Source organism: Rhinoderma darwinii, chromosome 2 (assembly GCF_050947455.1).
Source record: "Rhinoderma darwinii isolate aRhiDar2 chromosome 2, aRhiDar2.hap1, whole genome shotgun sequence".
In the NCBI taxonomy this organism is placed as follows: domain Eukaryota; kingdom Metazoa; phylum Chordata; class Amphibia; order Anura; family Rhinodermatidae; genus Rhinoderma; species Rhinoderma darwinii.
Window position 1 is genome coordinate 273,018,946 of NC_134688.1, and position 25,158 is coordinate 273,044,103.

Here is a 25,158-nt window from a genome sequence, read left to right on the forward strand (position 1 = left end):
GGCCGCAGCTTCGGCAACACTGTGGCCGGGGATTCCGCTCCAGAAGAATTTCCTGACTTCACTGTCCATATATGGACACAGTGACGTCAGGGACTTCTGAAGTGGAATCCCCAGTGCTGTGGCCGGGGATTCCGCTCCAGGAGAAGTCCCTGCCTTCACTGTCCATATATGGACACAGTGACGTCAAGGACTTCTGAAGCGGAATCCCCACCGCTGTGGCCGGGGATTCCGATACAGGAGAAGTCCTTGCCTTCACTGTCCATATATGGACACAGTGACGTCAGGGACTTCTGAAGCGGAATCCCCATTGTTGTGGCCGGGGATTCCGATCCAGGAGAAGTCCCCCACTTCACTGTCCATATATGGACAGTGAAGTGAGGGACTTCTCCTGGAGCCATCCGCTACACGAAGGTGCCATCTCTGGGGGGTGACTATGTACAAGGGGGCTGTGTAGCACTACCTACAGTGGGGCTGTGTGGCATTACCTACAAGGGGCTCTCTGGCATTACCTACAGGGGGGCTGTGTGGCATTACCAACAGGGGGGCTGTGTGGCATTGCATACAGGGGGCAGTGTGGCCTTACCTACGTGGGGCTGTGTCGCATTACCTACAGTGGGCTGTGTGGCATTACCTGTCATGTGAATAGAGCCTTAGCTATCAATATCTGATCGGTGGTGGCCCGTCTCCCCGCAGCCCCACCGATCAGCTGTTTTGAAGGGGCTGCGATGCTCGTACCATCGTCGCTTCCCCTTCATTTCCTTTACTGCTCACACTGTGAATCGCAGACACACTTGTAGCGGTGGTAAAGGAAATAAATGGGAAGCAGCGCTCGTATAAGCACTGTGGCCCCTTCAAAACAATGATCGACGGGGGTGCAGGGTGTCGGACCCTGACCGATCAGATATTGATGGCCTATCCTGAGGATAGGCCATCAGTTTTTGTGGACTGGAAATGCCACAACATCTGTAATGGTCGTATGGTGTCAGCGAACCAGCTTTGGAAATTTTTTCTCTAAAAGCCAGTTTGCGTACCATTCATTGTAAGGGTATGTTCACACGCTGAGAGGCAGTTACGTGTGAAAAGACAGACTGTTAACAGCTGCCTCGTTTCACACGTAAAAGCTCCTCCTCGTAATTTACGAGGCGTCTGAGACTCTCGTAAACCTTGAGCCGTGCTTCATTGATTTCAATGAAGAACGGCTCAAATTACGTGGCAAAGAAGTGTCCTGCACTTCTTTGCCGAGGCAGTAAATTTACGGGTCGTCGTTTGACAGCTGTCAAACGACGACTCGTAAATAACAGGTCGTCTGCACAGTACGTCGGCAAACCCATTCAAATGAATGGGCAGATGTTTGCCGACGTATTGCAGCCCTATTTTCAGACGTAAAACGAGGCATTATACGCCTCGTATACGTCTGAAATTTGGCCGTGTGAACATACCCTAAGCGTCACCTTGCGCCCAGCGTGTAATAAATGCACACATATTTGGTATCGTTGAAGTCGGTAGAAGTTGTCAAATATGTATTCAGGTGTGTATTCTGGTGCATGCCACTGGGTAACAGTGGCATGCACCAGATGTAAAAAAAAAAAAAAAACACAGAAAGATGTACTGGCGACAACAATAATATTTTTTTGCGCTGCATAAATGATACGATCAGCCAATAAACTAGTATTTGCTCATTCATCAACTGATCATTGCCTCGTTCATTGGCTGAACGCTCATATGACGCCCGTTTTCCCGATAATTGGCCCGTGTAAAAGGGCCTTAATACTTGATAGTATTTTATAGATTGTGGTTGGTATCCCATTGAGGTCTTAGAAGTAATGGAAAACAACCCGAAGTGTAAATCATAAAATACAGTATAAACACATTGCAAAAAGAAAAATTTGTATGGTGGTCTGCTGCATATAATGTAATGAATTTTTCAGGAAACTAGTGAATATTGATTAGAACCAGAAACTGCTGTGAACCATTGTGCCACGTTAAGACCTATTCTAACAAGGCATTAAAAATCCTGCTTTGAAATTAATTTTTCTACCCCCATTATATTTGCATAACCCGGGCAAAGAAAGTCATAAATAGGCAATTTCTAGCGGCACAGAGTTTTCGTTACAAATCGACCACAAGTGCTACCTGTGGAGAAAAAAAGCTATTCTTTTCTAAAGATAGCTCTCTGGTGCATGTCTATAGTAGGATTTTATGCAAACTTCTACCATTAAAGAACAGAAAATGGTAAAATGGTAAACTGCCTGCAAAACACTGTTTAAGTGCAAGTAGTACAATATTTTTAATTTAACATAATAATTATATTATAGTATATTCTATTCTATTCTATTCTATTATATTCTTTTTTTCTTTCTAAAAGTTTTATATTAAATATTACAGCAAATGCAAGCTACTTATAAAACTCAAGTGGATGTGGCACTATACGTTAGAAATTAGGAAATTGAGAACTATGAGCTAATTAAGCTGGCATACGATATTACCCTACTAGTCTAGACAGTATTCTATTCTACTCACATTCCAAAAGAAATAAGGGTATGTTCACACATAGTGTTTTCAGCCGTTTTCCGTGCTGTAAACTTCCTGAAAAACGGCTGAAAAATCGGAAGCAGAACGCCTCCAAACATCTGCCCATTGATTTCAATGGGAAAAACTGTGTTCTGTTCTGACGGGCCATTTTTTCCTCAACCGTTTTTCAAAACGGGTGCGGAAAAAAACGCCTGTGAAAAAGAAGTGCAGGTCACTTCTTGGGACGTTTTTGGAGCCGTTTTTCATAGACTATTTAAAATAGCTCCAAAAATAGCCGTAAAAAAACGCTGCAAAAGACGCCGCGTAAATCGCGAGTGGCTTAAAAAACGTCTGAAACTCAGAAGCTGTTTTCCTTTGAAAACAGCTCCGTATTTTCAGACGTTTTTGAGTTTGCGTGTGAACATACCCTTACTGCGCAACTTATGCTACCAACATTGTGGTAATAATCTTTAAAAAAAAGGTGCTATTTATTATAGATGACCAGATTTAGGGTATGTTCAGACGTGGTGGAATTTTTCCGCTGCAAATGTTGGTGCAGATTCGGGCCAATTACTCAAGGAATCTGCACCAATATTTGCATATTTGACAGGTAATTCAGACGTTGCAGATGTCACAGCGGACTTGCCACTGATTTCAGTTTTTGTATTGCAAAGGCTGAAATCCGCAGTGAAATTCCGCTTCTCCGCAATGTAATGAGCATGCTGCGGAGGGGAAATTCGGCACCGCAGGCTTATTTCCGCACAGTTATTTTCTGCAACGTCTGAACTAAGTTTCCTAAAAATGTATAGAAACAAATGAAAAAAAACAGCTGCTGCAGAATTCCACTGCGGACTGTCCGCAGCGGAATTCAACAGCAATTCCGCCATGTCTGAATGTGCCCTTAGAGAATATAAGGTTATTGACAGAAAGCCAGTTGTGGCTCTGGATGTTACATGGACAAGGTCACACATGTACACACACTTCCATTAAATAGTTAGCGCCCCTTTAATAAAGCTCCCATACAAAAGTGCCAGCCACAGATACCCTATATCAGCATTCAGAACCAAACATAGTGCCCTCATAACAGTACCATCCATATAGAACCCTTAAAAGTGCCATAATTCACGTCATCTTCAGAGTGACAGCCACATGTACCCATAAAACCAACAACTTAACTATTAAAGCATATCCTAACTGAATCATCAATGTTTTTATGACATTGGTCAGGGGAGCACTGTGTCTTCTTACCATGGTCATGATTTGGGCTGTAATTTCTGGAGCCACCACTGTTTACATTAGCCCAAGCTTGACAAGTAGAGAACATGTGACTTAGATTGCCATAGGATCCCCATAGCTCAGTGGGCCCTGACATCTGCCCTGGTTTGCTTAGCAGGGCTCCCTGAAACATTGATAATTGTCCAGTTTATCCCCCCCCATGCTGAACCAAACAACACAAAAAATTCAGGAAACATGAGCAATTAAAAATATCTGGACCACTATACAACATCCATATTTATGGCAATGAATTATCTTTTTGATTAATTATGCTCTTGATATACAGAACGTCAAAGCGCTGCATCATTTTATACACAAAGAGGAGAGACCTGTTAATCATGCTGAGCTGGGGAAAGCCGGAGGATAGCCACCTAATAAAGTCTCTCCTTGAGACCGGCACCTAACACTGGCTATGAGCCATTGCTAAAGCTATGTTTTTTTTTGTTTTGTTTCATTAAACTGCTGCAACGTAATCATGCTGCCTGCGGTTACGGCAGCCTGATCTTGCTGACAGTTTCCCTTAATACTTTACTACTATTGCACCAAATAAAACTGTATATTTTCAGATGTTTTATTTAGGGTTTATCCCATTTTAAACCAAAATAACAATCTACCGTATCTTTTTTTCATCATTGTTTTAAAAAATTGCACCCATTCTTCACTACAGCTATGAATACTATTTCTTGTTGGTACTATGCTCAATTATATTTTACTTTTCTGGCTTCTTGCCAGAAAAATGTCAGAAAAGAAGAAAGGCAGTGTGTAAATAATTTGTTAGACTCTATTCTTTTTTGCAAATGCCTGGGAGCATCCTAGCTGCTCAGTGCTTGCTGTTTTAGACTGCTTGCTGCATGACAGCTTATCAGAGCTCCTTCTGCAGACATTTCTGTATTAAAGTGAACGCACCATCCTAAAACATCTACAAATTATAAGCAGGGTACAAATAGATTTCTCTGTTTACTACCAAATCATGTACATGTCTTTTTTTTTAATGGTATTCCTTTTTGTAAGAATATCAATAATGCATAAAGTGCTAGTGGCATAGTATTGCAATGGAGCAAATTCTTTAAATTGTGTCTTCACTCAAATAATAGAACTTACAATGCTATGGAAAAAAAACACCTCTGTTTTCCTGTTTTCCGCTGTAATATAAATGCCCCCTTAACCCCTTAAGGACGCAGCCTAGTTTTGGTCTTAAGGCTCAGATCCCATTTTTCAAATCTGACATATTTCCCTTTATGTGGTAATAACGTCGGAATGCTTAAACCTATCCAAGCGATTCTGAGATTGTTTTCTCGTGACACATTGGGCTTCATGTTCGTGGTAAAATTTGTTCAATATATTGAGTGTTTATTGGTGAAAAATTGCAAAATTTAGACAACATTTTGAAAAAATAGCATTTTTCAGAATTTTAATGCATCTGCTTGTAAAACAGACGGTTATACCACCCAAAATAGTTACTAGTTCACATTTCCCATATGTCTACTTTAGATTGGCATCATTTTTTGAACATTCTTTTATTTTTCTTGGACGTTGCAAGGCTTAGAACATAAACAGCAATTTCTCATATTTTTAAGAAAATTTCAAAAGCCTTTTTTTTAAGGTACTTCTTCAGTTCTGAAGTGGCTTTGAGGGGCCTATGTATTAGAAACCCTGATGAAACACCCCATTTTAAAAACTACACCCCTAGTGCAGTGTATTAGAGCTGTCAGCTACAAACTGACAGCAAGCATAGTGGGTCCTGACTTTGTCTGGACCCACTAGGCTTCCGTCGATGGCAGAGCCGGACACCATTGCTTGGTGTCCAGTTGCCATAGTCACCATCGCCAGCCGCTATCGCGTAGCAGGATGGTGATTGTAGCTTAACCCCTAAAAAGCTGTGATCACTATTGAACACGGCTTTTCAGGGGTTAATCAGCGGGGACACAGCGATCGGTCCCCGCAGTAGGAGCTGCGGCAGCTGCTGTACGAGACAGCAGCTGTCACAGCTCCTGTATGTTTCGGGAGGACGGCCGAAATGGGCGTTACTCCCGCGACGTACTATTCCGTGTGTTCCCATTTTTTTACTACATATATGTGCACACTACACGTGCAACTAGTGTATACACCTGACGAAGGGACCAGTCTGGTCCAGAAACGCGTCGTCTTCTGAATAAAAGATCTCTTTGATCATACTTACCTGACTCCGTTCCTGATCCTCGTGAGACTGGCACCGATACCCGTGCTTACTCTTCTCATATCTCTTTCTACACCACTACTTTTTAGACATATTAGTTGATGCTATTACAATTAATTAATAACTTCATAACACTTTCGAGTTTCAGGTCTAATATCCTTTTTTAAATAGGTTTATTGAAGGAGAAAAAAAAAATCACCTCTGCCCTTTGAATTCTTTTGTATGTCTCTAATATTTCATTTTTTTTTTAGTCCCAATGTCTGACCAAAGGGCTACTGTGACACATTTTGAACCGTGAGGGCATCATACCCAACTTTTATTCACTGGATATAGGACTTAGATGTTTTCCTCTCCCTAGAAGGATGGGTAATGCATATGTCCTATGATGGTCTGTAGCTTGTTATCCATTGTTTTTTTGTTGTTGTTTAAGGTCTCTTTGGTTCTTGATGGGGCCCAAGAGGTCGTCTGCCACATTATTAGACTCCGGTATAGTAAGTAGCTCATGGTACAGATGTGTCCTCCCTTACTTTCTCTTTAAGGCTCTGTTCACTCATAAGTCATAATTTCTGTTTTTACCGGAGCCACGACGGATATGACAAACTATTATGATCCGTCATGATCAGCTATGACGGGTTCATTTTTTTTTTTATTGACTTGATTGAATACAATACTGCAAGAAGTTGTGCTATTCTGACCATCTAAAAGCAAATGAAGCCTGAAGAAAAATAACTAAGGGCCTGTTCATACCTGCGCGAGTGTTTCCGTTGTTCTGCTCAGTCAAAGGTGAACATTTTTTTACAAATACATATATATATATATATATATATATATATATATACCACCAAAGGATTGCATTTGTCAGAAATCTGTTACCCATAGAACAGCCAGTTAAAAAAAAATTAAACGTCACAGCCATCGAGTAAAAAAATACGTTAACCGTTAGCGGTTGTACAAGACAGTGATGGAGCAGGCTCTGAAGCTGAGCCTGCACCATCACCAGAAGGTGTCAGCTGCATGTCATTGAGGTCCAATCCCCGCTGATTAACCCCCTAAATGCTACGGTCAATTGCGATGGCAACATTTAGTTGGTTTGTATGCCATCGGCACCCCTGTGATGCAATCTTGAGGCTGCCGATGGCTGCTATGGCAACCGTAAGTCTAACAATGGCCTCCTAGCTGCCAAGTACGGAAGCCTATTAGGCCCTGCCCAGTCATTGTATGACTGACAGCTCTAATACACTGCACTATGTATGCCCCCACATTATAAACTGAAATACAAGTAATACCCCAAACAGAATAACTACCAAGCAATATCTACGCTCCAAAAGCCAAATGGCGCTCCCTCCCTTCCAAACACTGCAGTGTGCCCAAATATCAATTTATGTCTAAATATATGGCATCGCCATACCCAGGAGAACCCGCTTAACAGTTTATGAGGTATTTGACTTCAGTGGCACAAACTGCGTATGAATTCCTTCTTGATAAATGCCTTGAGGGATGTAGTTTCCAAAATGGGGTCACTTCTTGGGCGTTTGTATTAATATTTGATCTTTAGAGCCCAGCAATTTTCGGCCAATGCTGCATAAATCGCCAAAAGTACCTCAAATTCATATGGTGCTTTTTCACTCCTGAACCCTGTCGTACGTCCAGGCAAAAGATTAGGGGAACATGTAGAGTCTATGTATAGGAAGTCAAATGATGCACTTTCCTTTCTGAGCTCTGTCGTGTGTCCAAGGAGCTGTTAATGAGAACATTACCATACTTGGGAGAAATTTCTTTACAAATGTTGAGGTGCTTTTTATCCTTTATTCCTTATTGAAATGAAAAAGCTAAAACTGCATTTTATGAGAAAAATATAAAAATTTAGATTTTCACGGCCTAATTTCAATATATTTAGCAAAAAAACAGTGGGGTTTAATTGCTCACTATACCCCTATATAAATTCCTTAGGGGTGAAGTTTCCAAAATGGTCTATTTTTTGGTGTGCTTTCTATGTTTTGGCACCACAAGATCTTTTCAAACCTGACATGGTGCCTAAAATATATTCTAATAAAAAGAAGGCCCCAAAATCCACGAGATGCTCCTTTGCATTTGAGGCCAGTATTTCAGACATGTAGCATACTAGGGCCACATGTGGGATATTTCTAAAAACTGCAGAACCTGTGCAATACATATTGAGTTGTGTTTCTCTGATAAAAAAAAATGAATAAAAATGGATTTTGTAATTGCATTAATCATACATTTGAATTGCATTAATCATAGATTTTGAATTGCATTAATCATCCATTTTTATATTTTTTACTTTTAGGATGTCCACCGTGAGCATTAAATAATGGTATGCTGTAATAGTTTGGACTTTTACGGACGCAGCTAAACCAATTTTGTTTCTTATTTATTTTCTACAATACTTAAAAGGAAAAATTGGAAAACTTGTTTTTCTTGAACATTTAATTTTTTTAATTTTTTTTCACTACTACATTTTTTTACACAATCTATTAGTTCCCCTAGGGGGCTTAAACCAGCGATCGTTTGATTGCTGGTACAATTCACTGCAATACTAATGTATTGCAGTATATTGTAATTTTTTACCGGCTTCAGTTAAGTCCTGCCACAAGCAGGGCTTAACAGAGGCAGAGTGAAGGCAGTCCTGGGGGCCTTCATTAGGCCCCTTGGCTGCCATGACAACCATTGGCGTCCCTTGATTACATTGTGCGGCCGCTGATGAGCTGTCGGAGTTGGGCGACCCCTCTCTATAACGCCTCAGATGCTGCGGTCGCAATCGCTGTTCCTGTCCGTTAGTGCCGGATGTCAGCTGTAATACACAGCTGACACTCGCAGCGTATAGAACGCGCTCCATACATTCACCCACGTACCATGACGTGCACTTACGTAAATGTGCATTAAGGGGTTAAAGTTCCTGGGCCCCAATGCATAATTTGTAACAGCCCCCCTACAGGTGTGTCCACCCCTACTTGAATTGCATTAATGTGTGTGTGTGTGTGTGTGTGTGTGTGTGTGTGCAACACACACACCCACACACCCACACACATATATACATGTTGTTTGCCCATTGTGAACAAAAAGAAAAAAATATAAACCGGCAGAATCGCTGTTTTATGGTCAACTTAGCGGTGAAAAAAAATTTAAAAAAAAGGCATCAAAAAGCTGAATGCTCCAAAAATGTACCAATAAAAATCACAGCTTGTGCCGCAAAAAAAAAAAACCCTCACACCACTCAATCAACGAAAAAATTAAAAAGTTCTGGCTTTCAGAATATGGAAAAAAAAAAATAACATTTTTGTTTCTAACAAATAGTTTTTTCTTTGTAAAAAGATGAAAACATTAAAAATATATATAAAATATATAGATCTGGTATCATCGTAATTGCATTGACAAGCAGAATAAAGTATAAACTTGTCGCTTTTACCGCACAGTGAAAGACGTAAAAACGAAACCCAAAAGAAAATGGAGAAATCACAGTTTTTTCCAATTCCACTTCACTTAGAATTGTTTTTCAGTTTCCCAGTAAATTATATAGTACTAAATGGTGCTGATAGAAACTACAAATCCTCCTGCAAAAAAACAAGCCTTCACACCACTCCATTGATGGTAAAATAAAGAGTTATGGCTCATAGAAGGTGGGGAGTGTAAAACGAAAATGAAAAAAAATAATGTCTTGGACACTAAGGGGTTAAAGGGGTCTTCGAGGATTAGAAAAAAGCCGCTGCTTGTTTGCCAGAAATAATACCACTTTTGCCCAAGGGCTGTGTCTGGTATTGTAGCTGAGTCCCCTTCACTTGAATGGACTTGAGCCGCATGACTGGTGCTGTTTCTGAACCCTTAAAACCCTTAAAAGTGTTGTCCACCTTCTGACAACTGATGACTTATCCACCAGATAGGTCATCAGTATGTCATCAGTGCGGGTCCGACACCCGGATCCCGCACCAATAAGCCGTTCCGGTGGCATGCGGGCACCAGATGTTGTGGCACATAATGCTATGTATGGAGCCCGGAAGCAGTTGGCTCCGTACATAGCATAGCGGACGTGCTGCTGAACTGCAGGTCTGCTCATATTCACTTGAATAGGAGCAGAGCTGCAGTACTGCTGCTCGGCCGCTATTCCGTGGCCAGAGCTAACTGCTTCCAGGTTGTACGTCCGGTGCACGGAGGCACCGGATCAGCTGAACTGTGTGGGGCCCGGGTGCCGGACCCCCACAGATCATGTACTGATGACCTATCCGGTGTATAGGTCATCAGTTGTCAGGAACTGGAAAACCGCTTTAAGCAATGTCTCTGCCTCTCAAACTCCACTGGGACTGTTAAAATAAATTAGCCATTAGTTTTCAATAAAGACAGCCCAGTAGGGCTTATCCATGGAAATCATTGATATTGTGACATCATGATTTGCGTTAAACTCTTGTTAGATCTGCAGCATCAACAAACTCGGCTCTGCTTCAGAGAAGCAATTTTTTGGTTGTTTCTAATGTATCTATTTTTTATAACTTTAAACATTTCTTGGATTATTTTATACTTGCTTTTTAAGTTGAAATTATGGCACAATATATTGTAACAACTTCAGCAAATGTACATAGTATTTATGAGGAGTAGGACCTAACAGTTCTAAGTATATCTGAATATTCTGAAGAGTGAAGGTGAAAGCTAAGATTTTACATAAATCTGGATCATTCACCTTTAGCAAGCATTAAATCGGAATGTCAGCACGTGGAAATTTTTGCATCAGGCTAATGTCTGCCTTCTTGACATTTTACAAAGTATGCTAATAGAAACCTTTTTTTTATTGATTTCAGAATGTTATGTTAGAAATAAGCTATAGGTGTGGATTAAAATAGGCTTCTATTCCCCATCCCATTACAAGAGAGATGTCTGTATATTCAAGTAGAGAAAAAAGATTTGTAGCAAAAGTGGGATACGCTAGTTAAACACTAGCCAAAATCCAATGTAAATGTGAATCCCTGATTTCTATATAACTGCAGTCACTGTGAACACAAATAGGGGAATTTATTAAGACTGCCGTTTCATTCGCCAGTCTTAAACTGAACTACATTGGAGTGAAATGCGTCATATTTATTAAGAGGCGCACGCATTTCTAAAGACAGAAAATTAAATCTATCTCTGCTACTAGCAGGCTTGGATTTGGGCTACAATTTGTGCCATTTTCCGTCATTGAAATTCATAAATCTGTCGGACACTTTCTGACCCTGCCAGTTAGCCATTCCCTCTTTCTAGAAAGGAGAGAATTTACAAATTTAATCAAAATGTGCAAATTTTTTTTTGCCAGCAAAGTGTCATAAAGCTAATAATAAATCCCCCCTAAATGGTTTCACATAGTTTTACTTTTGTGAAGCTTACTCAAGTATGAATCCATATTTAAATTAGATTCCCTTTGTTAAAATAGTCAGTCAGCCTTTTCCAGGAATGAGATCTATAAAATTCAGTGTTTTCGATTTTTTTTTTAATATAAGTAGAAAAATTACTTCTCAATATATGTCATAGTGAATAATGGATGATATCACCCAGACAAGACCAACCATTTTCTAACAATGTTTTTTTTAGTAGCTGTTGCTTATTTAGTACCAACATATTCTGCGATGCTGTACAGAGATTTTCATTACTCATATTAATGGTTGTCCCCAATGGGGCTCAAAATCTAAATATCCTTTCTCAGACACACACTTACACACTAAGGTCAATTTAAAAGGAAGCCAACTATCGTAACTTATCAGTTGTGTTTTTTGGTTTTTTTTAAATGCGGGAGGAAACTGGAGTACCCAGAAGAGACCCACACAAAACAGGGGGAAAACATACTAACTCAATGCTGAAGTCGTCCTTTGGTTGAATACAACTCAGGATCCCAGTTCTGCAAGACAACCGTGCTTACCACTGAGGCTCTGTGCTACCCTCAATGTAGAATGTATTGCAAGCAAAACAATGCCTATGTATGCTTAGTTAGTAACTTTGAAGAGCTGGCACTGCTGAATTTTAGTAAAGAGACCTATTCATTGAGGATATAACTCAGGGTTCCGAGCCAGATTTCATATACAGTATGTGTGTTATGGAATCGCTAGTTTAGCAATTCCCAGGGTGTACGTTTATGGAATTGCTAGGCGAGCGATTTCCCAAAGTCTGATGGAGACTGTCGGGAGTGAGCGTGCAAATAAATCTGCAACCCCAAATCCGTGACAACTCTGATCAACAGAGTCTAAGGTTACTCTATGGTGTTTGCCAGAGCCCACTGCAAGGCAGGTTCTTTTTTGCTGCTAAGAACCCAGATTGTTTTAACAGAGTTCAGTGTTGGATAAGAGGTGCAATGCAGGCAATACCAGAACAGGTAACAAGACAGCCAGAGAGTAAACAGAAAGTCTAAATCAATAAGCAAGTGGATGTCAGGAATAGCTAAAGTCAGGACCAGCCAGGAGCAGAAAGTCCAAATCAGCAAACAAGGGGTAATCCGGAGACAAGCCAAGGTCCAGTTCCAAGAAGTCCAAGAAGTCAAAGGAACACGGTATAGTCAGTAGCATGATAAAAAAAAAAACACATGCAGGCAGGAAAATTCACAAGCAAAGAAAAAGGGGAGGAAGCCAGGTATAATTACTCCATTCTTACCCCTGACACGAAAAAAGAAGTGAGATAGGCTCAACAAGTAAAACCAGATTCTCCCAGAAGCTAGACTTGTAGTCATGCTGATCTTAAAGGGACAGACGTTTCCTAACAATGTGATTTGTGTGTTTCACATGTCTGTATATTCTAAAGTAAGAATTCCTTTTTCCTTTCAGTAATAGTAAAAGTTTTAAAACTTACTTATGAATAATTATTGCAAGCACTGATTCAATCTAAATAAATGCCTAGCAACAGGTGTCACTGATGACTATTGACAACCTTGAATCTACCCCTCCAGAGAAGGTCCAGTAGAACCTCTTATTAGGGAAGAGCTGCTGGCGCATTTTAATACATGCCACCAGGATTTATTTCCAGTAAATACAGTAAGATGACCACCACAGCACTCGTAGTCAGTTAACTTAAAAAAAAGCTGTGCTGTGCAGACACTGAAGAGGACAGTGGAAGAAAAGACATTGCCTCTGCTCAGTGGTGTTTCTGTAAAGAAGCGTCACAATGTATAGCAATTCATAGAATGTATAACTATTTTCAATCCTTCCAGCATAGAGAAAATGCATGAGATACAATGCAGACTATCTGGCTTTAGAATGTGGTGAATATAAAGAGTTACATGTTACAGAATGATACTGGATTAATTACAGTCATAGATGGAAATGGTGGCATTACACCAGCAATTAAGTGTGCACTAGCATGTCGCGCTTTTAGTAGAAAAACTGTCAATGAAAAGAATTAAGTAATTACCTGTAATTATTCACCTTTTAACAACATAACATTCTGGACGCAGAATTCTCACTAACAGCTTTAGTTCTAAGTCGCCCTTGATCTGTTGATCTCTCAAATGCCCAATCTAACTGCTTTCTTCCTGCTACACCATTTTATCATATTCTCCTAGTTTCAGTCTAATTTAAGCTTAATGCTATTAAAAGTAAACTAAAGTAAAATGTTTGCATGTGTAAAGGGGCTTCAAGGTCCTAAACTCCTATTTTAAGGACTTTAAAGTTTGCCTATATGTAGTATGTCCCCAGACATCAAATCTATACATATATACGTAGGTCTATAAACAGGCACAATGTAAGCAACCCCAGTAACTATGGTCATCAAAACCCAAGACCGAAATAAAACAGATACAGATACTCAGGGATGGACACAGACAGCAGAAAGACTCCGTGCAAGAACAGTATATGGACCCCTCTCCAAGATAATAGCTCATCAATGAACACCCCACTCTTTTGCCTCTTTAAAGAGGCTCTGTCACCACATTATAAGTGCCCTGTCTCCTACATAAGGAGATGGGCGCTATAATATAGGTGACAGCAGTCCTTTTTATTTAGAAAAACTATCTATTTTTTACCCCTTTATGAGCGATTTTTAGCTTTATGCTAATGAGTTTCTTAATGCCCAAGTGGGCGTGTTTTTACTTTAGACCAAGTGGGCGTTGTACAGAGGACTGTATGATGCTGACCAATCAGTGACCAATCAGCGTCATACACTTCTCTCCATTCATTTACACTGCACTAGCGATATAGCTATATCGCTATGTGCCGCCACATAAACACACTATAACATTATTGCAGTGTCCTGACAATGAATATACATTACCTCCAGCCAGGACGGGATGTGTATTCAGAATCCTGACACTTCTGAATCTTTTCTGTGAGATTTCCAGCAAGGCTAACGTAATCTCGTTTTAAATGACAGTTTACATCGTAATCTCGCGAGATTATGTTTGCCTTGCTGGAAATCTCACAGAAAAGATTCAGACGTGTCAGGATTCTGAATACACATCACGTCCTGGCTGGAGGTAATGTATATTCATTGTCATGACACTGCAGTAACGTTATAGTGTGTTTATGTGGCTGCACATAGCGATATAGCTATATCGCTAGTGCAGTGTAAATGAATGGAGAGAAGTGCATGACACGGATTGGTCAGCGTCATACACTTCTCTGTACAACACCCACTTGGTCTAAAATAAAAACACGCCCACTTGGGCATTAAGAAACGAATTAGCATAAAGCTAAAAATCGCTCATAAAGTGGTAAAAATAGATAGTTTTTCTAAATAAAAAGTACTGCTGTCACCTACATTATAGCGCCCATCTCCTTTATATAGGAGATAGAGCACTTATAATGTGGTGACAGAGCCTCTTTAACAATCCACCAAAAATATAAGTCATTGTCATTTGCTCAGTCCCTTAAATGCAATCCAATAGACAGAATAAAGCTGCTTTTAGGGGGCAGTGGGCCCATTTACCTATTGGCCCTTGTGCAGCTGCACAGGTTTTACTAAGGGTATGTATGCCCCTATGTACTATATGATAAAGTCTGAATGTCTCTTTTGATATGTTTACTAAGCCTAAACTTCATATATCTGTATTCCCCCTGAAAAAAAATAGGTGGTTTGTTTTAAAATTAAGTAGATGCAATGAAATTACTAACTGTTACTTATTTTTTTTTAGCTTTAATTTAATGTATCATATGTCTTAGACATCTAGATTTCAAGCTATATATTAACAATTACTCGCAGAAATTACTGAATTTTTTATATCATGTAGACATTCTTGTTGAAGTGTATGGCTTATTTTCCTTTGTGTACTAATCTAAGGTGACATTTCCACAAGGGTGGGGCTATAAGCTTATTACAAAACTGACAGAAATGACAAGAAGGAGGAAAGAGGAGAAAGCTGGGAGTTTTTGTATATGCTTTGTGACCAATAGATCAAAGATAATTCCCAATGGCCTCCATAATAACTGATAATGCTTGCAAATGAATCTTCCCAATCTCAGTTGGAATAGAAACTATACTATACTTGTTATTCCATTGCAATTCCACAGTTGTAAACTGTTTATTTGGTTATGATTATAACAAAAAATGTTTCAAGAAAACCTTAACAATTTTATTTTTTGCCAATGTAATAAATAATAATAAGAAAAATAAATAAATAATTACTATCACCAGAGGCTTAGCTAGGTTCTCCAGCACCTGGGGCAAAGATTCAGTTTGGCAAACCCCCCACCCCACGGAACCTCTTTCCTGACATCTCCTTCCCCCTCATCATGTTTGTTTTCTCTAACAATCAATGAGGTATATTTTTTTTGTGTAACTCGAGCATAAAACCATTTGTACATTTTACAAGCAATATAGTTCTAAATACAGCACTAGGACCAATCTCAGTACATATATACAGCACCAGAACCAAGCTCAGTACATATATACAGCACCAGCACAAAGCTAAGTACATAAATACAACACCAGAACAAAGCTCACTACTTATATACAACATCAGACCCAAGTTCATACATATATTCAGAACCAGAACAAAGCTCAGTACATAAATACAGCACCAGAACAAAGCTCAGTATATATACAGCACCAGAACAAGCTCATACATATATACAACACCAGAACCAAGCTCAATATATATATATATATATATATATATATATATATATGTATATATATACAGTAATAGAACAAAGCTCAGTACATAAATACAACAGCAGCACGAATACAACTCAATTTAGTGCAACCCCTGCAGTATAAGTTTGCCCCTAATTGTACACAGCTCACAGCATCTACTGAACAATGGTGAGGATAAGCTGGGAGATGCTGTGTCACAAAAAAAACCACACTACCCATCATCTCGCTGCAGATCATACAGTGACTACAGTACAGATTAGAGGCAGAACAAACATTAACATTAAGTGACTCACAGGTGACGTCAGATTCTAGTTGTTATTTTTTTCTTTTCTTCTCCATCCGGTCCAGACCACTATGACAACTTCTCCCAGCCACAGCCCATTTCTGCACAGTTTGCCGCTCAGATGTCTTCAACTTCTCACTTTTCAAACTTTTCTGCACCTATAAACGAAGATAAAGTTCTCATGGTGCCAGACACTGTGCCCCTAAATATAATAGTGCCATACACTGTGTCCCACACACACACAAACACACACACACACACACACTGTGCCCCCTGTAGATAGTGCCCTACATAAATCCCCCTGTAGATAGTAAACCCCCATAGAGCCCCTGTAGATAGTCCCCCACATAAAGCCCCCTGTAGGTAGTGCCCCACATATAGCCACCCCTGTAGATAGTGCCCACATATAGCCCCCATATATAGGGCCCACAAATAGCTCCCATGTATATAGTGGCCCACATATAGCCCCCTCTGAAAATAGTGCCCCGCATATAGCTCCCTGAAGATAGTGCCCACATATAGCCCATCCCTGTATATAGTGCCCCACATATAGCTCCCATGTAAATAGTGCTCCACATATAGCCCACCCCTATATATAGTTTCCAACATGTAGCCCACCCCTGTAGATAGTGCCTCACATATAGCTCCCCCTATAGAAAGTGCTTGTCACATTGGGTGTGTGGACCCACTAGGCCATACCGCCTTAACGGTTTGGCAGCTGGCCAAAAGGACACAGGTCAAAATCTATAGTTCGCATAGGTGTACGTGTGGTAGCTTCAGACAGTAGAAAAACAGGCTCGGATGGCACTTTGGCAGCAGGCAGATACCAGGCGTGGTGTAGCAGGACAGGCGTAGTTCTCAGCGCAGCATGAATTCAACTCTGTACGGCACTTGAAAAAGGGTAACTCGGGATACAGGTTACAGGTAGCAGGAATGGGAACACTGGGAACTGGAAGACACTTAGGAGACCATTTGAAGAGACAAACTAGGGTAACGACAACAACGCTCAGGCAATGCAGGAAGGGGCAGAGCCCTTTTTATAGTCCAGGGTGTTCAAGGGCTAATTTGGTCTTTAATTCAGGTGCACGAGCTGGCCCTTTAAGAGCGGGCACAGCAGAGCAAAGCAGAAGTGAGTGCTGGCAACTCCTGTGGAGGAGATGGGAACCAGCGCTCACGGATCTATGGCTGCGGCCATCAGGAGGGAAGCAAACCTGGTGGCCCGCGGTCATGGGCATGACAGTACTCCACATATAGCCCCCCCGGTATGTAGTGTCCATCATATAGCCCATCCCTGTAGATAGTGCCCTACATATTTCTCCCACTATAAGTAGTGCTCCACATATAGCCCACCCCTGTATATGTGGAGCACTATAGGGAAAGCTTTATGTGAGACACTTTACATACTCACCTTAATCCTGTTTCCGCGCCATCTGGTGATTTAAGACCTGCTCTCTTTTGAGCAGGTCTGCTGGGGTTGAATGATGCAAGAGGCGTGATGACATCATCACACCGTTTACATCGTTGAAAGGCACTGATTGACAGGGCAATCATTCTGCCCAGCCAATCAGCGCCTTTCACAGATGCAAGCGGCACGATGACCGCACCGCTTGCATCGTAGAAATCTGCAGGTACAATTAAAGTGCAGGAGGGGGTGCGGGCGGCTGTTTTCAGTGGCGCCGCAGCCCTCTCAGAAAGGCAGCAGGCCCTGGAGCCCCCCCCACCTTCTCTCTTAGTTGTGCCCTGGGGAAAAGGCCCCGCCTGCCCCCCCTAGCTACGGCCCTAACTATCACTCACAAGATTGCTTAGCCAGAATTGTCATGTGTGATCTGCATATTCTTCCCAACTATATTACTACATGCTTGCTTAGTGGATGGGCTCATATTGGTGTTATGTAAGAGTTATTTGGTATGCTCTGAGCCAATCAGATGTTTTGCCCTTCATTATGCTGTTTCACTGAAACTCTGAGTGAGAAACTGCAGCTCCATCCCCGTTCTTCCCCCTCATTCATACTTTCTATTTTCTGTCGTACACAGAATGATTTTTGAGGAGGTTTCTGAACATTTACAGAGAGTCTCCAGAGCAGGAAAAGGGAAACAGGCTGATGGAAGATGAAGAATATGCCATTTTCCATGTATACGATATATTACATTAAACTCTTTATTTACATGTACTTCTGATTTAAGCTAAAAATTATGACTTTAAGGCTCTTAAAATAATTATCTTAGAATATGTTTTACTGTGCAGAAATAACAGTGGATTAAACTGGATAGATGTTTCAAAGTGAACTGACATATTGTGAAACACACAGGAGGTGACCTGAAAATGTGACATCTACTTTCCTTGCAACTGATATTAGCCGTCGTGTGCTGACATATGATAAGGTTACACAGAAAATATAAAACTTTGAATCACTAAACCTTATATTTATAGTAATGAATGAACATTCAGAGCTGGTGCTTTCTCCCTGCAATATCCTACAGAACTAATAAGAGATTAACATGCTATATGATACATTGGAAGTTTAGCACAGGCATGGCAGGTTTTTTGTGCCATGGTACAAACATCTTTCATTTAATTTTTATATTTATTTGTTCGAGTAATGGAGAAAGTACAGTAGATCCAGTTATGTTTTGCTGAGAATACACTTGTTTACATTGAAATATTTATTTGATCAATCAAACATGGAGGGCCTCTAACTGCTCAATTTGTCACCTTATCATTTCCGTCATCCCTTAGCTTAACCAATTGTAGTGTTTTATATATTTGTACTACTTGTGTTACTGAATATACGATTCATATGCCTAAGAGTATTTTTGCTATTGATGACCTTTTGTTATACTATTTATTTTCGTTAAATTTTCTAGCTGAAGAACGGAATGAATCCTGAATTACTGTACAGTGTTGATTCAGATTATCATGAGTGTTTTGTTGATGTATACTGACAACAATGGAGACAGAAAGGCAAAGAGTGAAATCAGATGAAAAAGCTAGTGTTTTTGTAACCCTTGTGACATTATTTTAAACTCATAGTGGAATTAAAGTCAATCTTCTGGCAGGCAATAAAGCAGGATTATTTTGTTTAATATAAATATCTGAACATAATGGCAGATATTTGTGGCTAAAAACGTAATAAAATATAATTTTAAGTTTACCTCTCAGTCTCCTGTGCAAAAAGAAGTTCTGTAGAATTCAAACTTAATGGGGTGGAGGCTTCATCTTTCCACCTCTCCCTAGTCATAGGTGGGTTCAATTGGCAACAGGTATTTCATACAGAAGGAGTTGTCTGGCACAGCTTTAGCAGGTGGCATAAAATGTGTACCAGCTAGTCATGACTGTAGCATCAATGGCCGTGGACCATACGGATTACTTACGGGGGGTAAGTACGGATTACTTACCCCCCGGCTGCCGCAGCCATGGATCTGTGAGCGCTGGCTCGCATCTCCTTCCCAGGAGACGCCAGCACTCACTTCCGCTCCAGTCCGCTGTGTTCCATAGGGTGCACGCGCACGCTCGTGTTCGGCCTTAAAAGGCCAGCGCGCACACATGGGAATCATCATCATCAATTAGCCCATGATTTCCCTGCAATATAAGAAGGGCGCTGCCCCTTTGCTCATAGCCTGAGCATTGTTAGTATTCCCATGTCAGTCTTGCAAATGGTCCACGTCTGGCACAACCTGCTGCACCTGCTGTCATCCGTCACTTCTGGCGTAACCTGCTGCACCCGCTTCCTTCCGTATTAAAGCCTCGGCCACTGTCTGGACTATTCAGGTACCCTAGAGTGGGATTTTGTATTGCTTGGGTGGTCTGTTGTTTGGCCAGCTGCCTCCTCGCTAAGTCGGTGCAGCCTAGTGGGTTCACATACCCACAGACCGTGACTGTACGCTCAGACCATGGACCCCGCTGGTCAACCTGAGACCTTAACGACACAAGCCATGCTGGTCGAGATGCAAGACCTTTAGTCACGTCAAGACCAACTCCTCTTGTCGGTGAACACCATTGCACATTGGCTGGTTGCTCAAGCCACAGTCGTCACCACACCTATTCCTGCTGTTCCTCCTGCTACACCTCCTGTCTGTACCAGTTCTGATCCCCTATGCTTCCTGCCGCTACCTCCTCACTATGACGGAGACACGAGGGCCTGCAGGGGATTTCTGAATCAGTGACAGCTCCACATCAGGCTACATGCCAGGGCCTTCTCTTATGATGATGCCAGGATCGCCTTCATAATCTCTCTCCATACTGGCAAAGCCCTGACATGGGGAAATCCTCTGTGGGAACATCAGGGACAAGAGACCCGTGACTTGCAGTGCTTTTTACAGACTTTCCATTCAATATTTGAGGACCTGGGAGGGTTTCTTCTGCTGCTGCATCCCTGCTCCGTGGGTGAGTAATCCATTCAGTTCCGTACCCTGGCTGCTGAACTAACCTGGAACAATGAGGCTTTGGTGGCCACATTCTGGCAGGGACTGTCTAATGGGATTAAAGACGAGCTAGCCGCTCACGATTTGCCAACCACCCTGGACGATATCATCCTACTAGCCACCCGGGTTGACATGAGGAACCGGGAGCGTTCCAAAGAGGTTCTCCGGAAGAGAGGATTTCCTAGGCTGGCTTCTACTTTCCACCAATCCCTACTGTCCTCTTCAGTCATCCCACCAGAGGAGCCTATGCAGTTGGACAGAGCCAAATTGTCTACTCAGGAGAGACAAAGCAGACGCACTTCAGGACTTGTGTCTTCAGAGGACAGAGGGACCCCAGTGCCTAGGATTGGTTGGAGAGACAACCCAAGGTGGAACCGTACCTAATAAAGAATTCAATTCCAAGCTGACCATTCCTGTGACCATAGTATCCGGGAGACGCACCAAGTTTGCTGCCTATCTGGACTCGGAGTCCACGGCAAACTTCATCCAAAAGGATCTAGTGGATCATCTCCAGTTTCCCACAGTTCCCCTGGAGACATGTTTGGCTGTTGCCTCGGTGAATGGACTGCCTGTGCCCGATCCGATTGTATCTAAGACCAAGCCTCTGAAGCTCCAAGTTGGAGCCCTTCATTCGGAACTAATTTAATTTCTTGTTTTGCCCAAAGCCATCAATCCTGTTCTGCTGGGCCTGCCTTGGCTTCGACTACATGCCCCAGTCCTGGACTGGAATACCGGAGAGGTTCTCCATAGGAGCTCCAAATGCCTCAGTCGCTGTCTGTTACAGATCCATCCTGTCCAGCCTCCTCTGCCTCAGTCATTGGCAGAATTACCCCCTCATTTTGCTGAGTTTGCAGATGCTTTCAGCAAGAGGGAGGTTGAGATGCTGCCTCCACATCGGACTTATGACCGCTCCATTGAACTAGTTCCAAATGCTTCTCTTCCCCGTGGACGGGTATATCCTCTCTTCTTGCCAGAGACTCTATCCATGTTGGCCTATATCAAAGAAAATTTGAAGAGGGGTTTCATACGAAAGTCTTCCTCTCCGACCGGGGCCAGGTTCTTCTTTGCTAAAAAGAAAGACGGTCAAGAACAAATATCCGTTGCCACTTATATCCAAACTGTTTGACCGTATACGAGGAGCCAGGATTTTTTCAAAATTAGACTTGCGTGGGGCTTATAATTTGATCCGTCAAGGGGATGAGTGGAAGACGGCGTTCAACACCCGAGACGGGCACTACGAATACCTGGTGATGCCCTTCGGACTGTGTATCGCTCCCGCAGTCTTCCAGGAATTCATCAATGATATCTTCTGAGATCTCCTCTATGTCTGTGTTGTAGTCTAACTCGATGATATTTTGATTTTCTCCCCAGATCCGACGACTCATCGGAGGCATGTCCGTCAGGTTCTACTGCGATTAAGGGAGAATCGTTTATATGCCAAGCTGGAGAAGTGCGTCTTTGAAAATAATTCTCTGCCTTTCCTGGGCTACATCATCTCGGATCAAGGTCTCAAGATGGACCCTGAGAAAGTAAAGTCCGTTCTGGAATGGCCACGTCCTCAAGGCCTGAAGTCCATACAGCGTTTCTTAGCATTCGCCAATTTCTACTGGCAGTTTATCCCAAACTTCTCATCACTTACGGCCCCCATTTCTACCCTTACCAAGAAAGGTGTGAACACCAAGGCAGAATCTGCATTTATTAGCCTCAAGCCTTCACTTCAGCCTCGATCCTCCATCATCTTGTCATGTCTCGGCAGTTCTCACTGGAGGTGGACTCTTCTTCTGTTGGTGCAGGTGCACTTCTGTTCCAGAGGAGCTCCAAAGGAAAGGCAGTAGTATGTGGCTATTACTCAAGACTTTTTTTCCTCTGGGGAGCGCAACTACTCTATTGGGGATTGGGAGCTACTGGCCATCAAATTGGCTCTGGAGGAGTGGAGACATCTGCTAGAGGGTGCAGCTCACCCCATTCTGATCTACACTGACCAGAAGAACCTCACCTATCTCCAGTTGGCTCAACGACTAAACCCCCTTCAAGCCAGGTGGTCGCTGTTCTTCATGTGTTTCCAATTTGTGCTCCACTGACGTCCTACTGACAAGAATGTGAGGGCCAATGCCCTGTCCAGGTCATTTGAGACGGATGACACGGTGGAGTCCCTTCCACGTATCATAGATCCATCCTGCATTGTCACTGCCAATCCTTTGCAGGTTAGAGACATCCCTCCGGGGAGGACTTTTGTTTGGTTGGCAGACAGGAGAAGAATTCTCCGCTGGGGACACAGCTCTAAACTGGCTGGGCACGCTGCTGTTCTTAAGACCTGAGACCTGATTACTTGTCATTTTTGGTGGCCCACGCTACCCAAAGATGTTGTGGACTTTGTCTCTTCATGAACGGTGTGTGCTTCTAACAAGGTTGCTCACTCCAAACCTGTTGGCCTGCTTCAACCTCTGCCTGTACCCAAAGTCCAATGGCAGCACATTGCGATGGACTTTGTCACAGACCTTCCACCCTCAGCACGATGCAACACTGTCTGGGTGGTGGTGGATCGGTTCTCGAAGATGGCACATTTTATCCTGCTCACCGGCGTACCTACTGCTCCCCCACTGGCGAGTCTCTTCATTCAGCACCTCTTTCGCTTGCATGGCTTGCCCCTTCACATCGTGTTCGATCGGTGGGTTCAATTTACCCTCTGTAAACTCCTGGATTTGAGATTGGATTTTTCCTCAGTCTATCAACCCAATGGGCAAAATGAGAGGATCAACCAGATCATGGAAAATTATCTCCGCCACTTTATCTCCTGGCAGCATGATAACTGGGTACAGCTTCTTCCATGGGCCGAGTTCACGTATAACAACCACACAAGTGAGTCCACCAATTCCACACCATTTTACATTGTATACAGTCAACATCCTAGAGTCCCTCTTCCTGTTTCAGCTACATCTCATGTACCCGCTGCTGACTCTGCATTTGGGGACTTTCTGCAAATCTGGCAACAGACCCGGTCTTTTATTTTACTAGCAGTCAATTACATGAAGCGAAAAGCGGATATAAAATTAAGAGAGCCACCTCAGTATCTTCCAGGTACCAAAGTCTGTCTGTCCTCATGGAACATTAGTTTAAAGGTGCCTTCATACAAGTTTGCTTCCAGGTTCCTCTGAACTTTTGAGATATTACAACAGATAATCCCTGCCTCCTATAAAGTTCGGCTGCCTCCTACCCTCATAATCCACAACTTCTTTCATCTGTCCCTCCTGAAACCAGTGGTCCTGAACTGCTGCAGTAAGACTCCCAGTCCCGCAGTTGCTCCCAGCGGTTCATCTGATGTGTTTGAGGTGAGGGAGATCCTGGACTGCAAGAGATTAGGAGGAAGGACTTTCTATTTGGTAGACTGGAGAGGGTTTGGTCCTGAGGATAGATCCTTGGAGCCGGAAAAGTGCTCCTGCTCTCATTTAGAAGTTCCTCTCTCACTCTGATCCCAAGAAGAGGGTGCGTAAGAGGGGGGATACTGTAGCGTCCATGGCCGCGGACTGTCCGGATTACTTACCCCCCGGCGGCCGCAGCCATGAATCTGTGAGCCCTGGCTCGCATCTCCTTCCCAGTAGAAGCCAGCGATCACTTCCGCTTCGGCCCGCTGCCTCCCGTAGGGCTCTACCTTAAAGGGCCAGTGCGCACATATGGGAATCATCATCATCAATTAGACCAGGATTCCCCTGGACTATAAAAAGGGCCCTGCCCCTTTGCTCATTGCCTGAGCATTGTTAGTATTCCCATGTCAGTCTTGCAAATGGTCCCTTAGTGTAATCCTGTTCCTATTGTTACCCGTGCCATGCTACCTGTATCCTGTATCCCGTGCTGTGTTCTTTACCTGAGCCTGTTAGTGCTGGAGTCGTGTCCTACTGCACCTGCTGTGATCTGCCATGTCCAGCGTCTTCTGTCACGTCCGGTGTCATCTGCCACGTCCAGTGTTATCCGCCAGAACCTGTTGCACCTTCTGTCCTCCGCCACGTCTGGCGTAACCTGCTGCACCCACCTCCATCTGTGCTAACACCTCGGCCACTGTCTGGACTATTCAGGTACCCTAGAGCGGACTTTGTATTGATTGGGTACTCTGTTGTTTGGCCAGCTGCCTCCCCACTACGGCGGTACGGCCTAGTGGGTCCACATACCCACAGACCATGACAATGACATCATTCACACAAATATATGTACTGTAGTATGTAGATCAAGGACACAGTTACCTTTTGCTGAACCCGTAGTTATGTTATAAAATCACATGCACTTCTGTAAATGTTTTGTCTAACTCACCATATTTTGGGTCTTTCTTTACTTTTTTGTATGGATTCTGTAATGGTGTTACTTTCCTCGCATGATCTCTAAAATATATTTAAATCTCAAGGGCTCTGTAATAATAGCTGCCTCTCAATATACTGTTCATTATG

At 42.4% G+C, this 25,158-nt stretch overlaps 1 protein-coding gene across 1 annotated transcript in view; it reads left to right on the top strand.

Annotated features, from left to right (window-relative positions):
- GRIK3 (glutamate ionotropic receptor kainate type subunit 3) overlaps positions 1-25,158 on the top strand; it is a 472,269-nt gene that overhangs the window by 305,665 nt on the left and 141,446 nt on the right. The gene's annotated exons all lie outside the window — the stretch shown is intronic.